The 3,272-nt window shown below is 43.2% G+C and overlaps 1 pseudogene; it reads right to left on the bottom strand.

The window, feature by feature from the left end:
* Nucleotides 1-217: 217 nt before the first annotated feature.
* LOC106006285 lies at nucleotides 218-1,216 on the bottom strand (annotated as a pseudogene).
* Between the last annotated feature and the right edge of the window lie 2,056 nt (nucleotides 1,217-3,272).

Here is a 3,272-nt window from a genome sequence, read left to right as displayed (position 1 = left end):
GCCAATTTTTTCCCCTCTGGTACAGTATACTTACTGATTATACTGGACAAGATAGGGCTTCCCAAGCCCTTCCCCTTCTTCAGAGGGTCTGGGATGGAAACTGTGGAGGTTGGGAGATTCTCAGTGTGTTGGGGGATGAGTTAGGCAAGGACTCCCCAGCAGGTGGGGACTTCCATCTTCCTCTTGCTCTTGCTGGGACTTGTTGTCCAGGGAACTCTTAGTCTTTGGAGGCCATGTGGACCATAAGGTCCACCACGTGGTTGCTGTAGCCAAATTCATTGTCATACCAGGAAATGAGCTTGACAAAGTGATCATTGAGAGCAATGACTGGGGACGCGGGAGGTCATACCAGAGATCTTCCCATTCAGCTCAGGGATGACCTTGCCTACAGCCCCTTGGCCATCATGTCACAGGTTCCCAGAGGGGCAGCTTCTGGGTGGCAGTGATGGTGTGGACTGTGGTCATGAGTCTCTTCACGATGCTGAAGTTGTTGGGAATGACCTTGGCCAGAGGGGTCAAGCATTTGGTGGTACAGGAGGCATTGCTGACAATCTTGATGGAGTTGTCACTCTTCTCATGGTTCATGTGCATCACAAACATGGAGGCATCAGCAGAAGGAGCAGAGATGATGACCCTCTTGGCCCCACCCTCCAAGTGAGCCCCAGCCTTCTCCAGGGTGGTGAAGACCCCAGTGCACTCTACAACATACACAGCACCAGCATCGCCCTATTTGAGGTTGGCAGGGTCTCAATCCTGGAAGATGGAGATGGGCTTTTCATTGATAACAAGTTTTCCGTTCTCATCCTTGATTGCAGAGAATTTGCTGTGGGTGGAATCATACTGGAACATGTAGACCATGAAGTGGAGGTCAATGAAGGGCTCACTGATGGCAACAATATCCACTTTGCCAGAGTTAAAAGCAGTCCTGGTGACCAGGCACCCAAGATGGCCAAATCCCCAAATCTGTTCACTCGCACCTTCGCCATCATGTCTCAGGGGTCGGGGTCGAGGCTGACTCTGCACCAGAAGATGCGAAGATGCGGCTGTCTGTCCAACCAGGAGGAGCGGAGAGCCACTGGGCTGATTTTCTTTTAAAATTCTACTAAATAGCCTGCAGAGGGTGCACTTTCCTTAATTTAGGTCCTTCCAACCACTTACTGACCAAAAAAAGGACAAACTGTTTCATAAGATTAAAAACAGTTATCTTGTCATTCATGACAACGTAGAGGGACCTAGAGGGTATTATGCTATGTAGAACAAGTCAGACAGAGAAGAACAAGTACCATATGATTTTGCTTACATGCGGAACCTAAAAACAGGACGAATGAACAAAACCCAGCAACAGACTCATAAATACAGGGAACAAACTGGTGGCTGCCAGAGGGGAGCGGTGCGGGGAGCTGGGTGAAACAGGGAAAGGAGATTAAGAGATACAAATTTCCAGGTATAAAATGAATGAGTCACAGAGATGTAAAGCACCGCGTAGGGAATATAGTCAATAACATCATGATAACGTATGGTGACAGATGGTGACTACATCTGCACCGCTGAGCCTTATGTAATGTATAGAATTTCCAAATCCTCATGCTGCACACCTGAAACTCACATAATATTGTATGTTAGCTAAGCTTCAATAACAGAAATTTGAAAAAAAATATATATATATAATAAAAAAGGTACAAGTTCTCTTTTCTTTCTGCTTTCTATCACACAAAATGGAGTATGTAAAATGGAATATGTAAAAAGCATAGGAAATAGTCTTTTTTACTTTTCTACTAATACAAAAATCAGTTGTAATGTCTTCCTTGCTTTATGTGGAGCTAGGATCATCAAGCCTGTGTCCTCCCTTACGTACTGACGTTTTTTTCTTTTTTTTAAAATTTGCTACATCCTTGGGGCTTCCTTTTTGCCTCACTCTTTTGTGTATGTGTGTGTGTGTATCCCTAACTAAAAACAAGCAGAACAGAGTGTACTACAAAATGGTGCTGTGTATGCAGGGACCCCTGTATTTTTAATTATCTACTAATTTGGAAGCATGAAACATGAGAAATGGCCTCTGTTCCTTCGAGAGACTTATCTACCAATTCTGAGAACTTTTTAATAGAATGTAAGTAACAGTTCCTAGTCAGTCAATTTTTAAATGGTTCTCTGTGTCACAATATGACGTACAGATTTTAATTAAAACCTTTAATTTTGGGGGCACCTGGGTGGCTCTGTCAGCTGCCTTTGGCTCAGGTCATGGTCTCAGGGTCCTGGGATCAGCCCCAAATGGGGCTCCCAGCTCAGCGGGAAGTCTGCTTCTCCCTGTGCTCATACTCTCTCTCTCTCACATGCTTTTTTTCAAATAAATAAATAAATAAAATCTTTAAAAAAAAACCCTTCAATTTTATTTTCCGATTTGTTTACAAATGTATAATAACAACTACTATTTATTTCATTCTTCTTACATGCTAAGGACTGTGTGCTAATTTTTTATCTGGATGATTCCATTTAATAGTTATAATAGATTTTTCGGTTGGGTACTATTACTATCACCTCTATTTTAAAGATGAGGTCACTGAGGATAGGAAGGGTTAGGGAGATATCTTGCGTGGCCCAACTAACACAGCAGAGCTGGGATTTCATGCTCACTCTGAATGACTCTAAAATCCTGTTTTTTAAAACATCATGCATGATATTTCCCAAGCCGTGGGTATATGAACTGCAAGGTACAGATGTTGATAAAGAGTGTTATACTCACAGAAGGAATCCTAGACTTTCTGTAGTTACACCTGTCTGCTTTATGGAAAAAACAAAAAACAAAACAAAACCAAAAAAACCCCAAAAAACCCAAACCTGAGGTCAGCGCAGGCCGAGTGGTTTCTCCATTGAACATCCAGGACCAGAACCCAGGCCTTCTGACTCTAGGCCCAGTGCTCTTTCCTCTGATTAGAAATATTTCCAGATTTAAACTCCAGTTTATAGGACCATTAATAATTGTACAGAAGAGGCAAGAGGTTTCAAATTCTCAGAGCAAAAAAGAACTGACATCAAAAGGTTTCTTTGGGGTCATTTGTCTCATGGTGACTTTGAGTTGGCCTTGATCTTTATTTAGAATTGCAGTTTTATGCTCTGCAACAAGTTTGGCCTTGTTGAAGGACCGTGCAAAGGTCAGTGAGTTGGCTGCTGGTGATTGGATGCACACTCAGAAGCCAAAGTCTATTACTGTGCTCCTGGAAATCCCCAGCTCGCCTCTGGATGGGTATCACTCTCTGGAAGCTGTGGGCCTTGTG

This window comes from Mustela putorius, unplaced genomic scaffold, assembly GCF_011764305.1.
Source record: "Mustela putorius furo isolate JIRA1106 unplaced genomic scaffold, ASM1176430v1.1 tig00000832_pilon_pilon_pilon, whole genome shotgun sequence".
NCBI classification, from domain to species: domain Eukaryota; kingdom Metazoa; phylum Chordata; class Mammalia; order Carnivora; family Mustelidae; genus Mustela; species Mustela putorius.
This window is presented reverse-complemented; position numbering and strand designations above follow the sequence as displayed.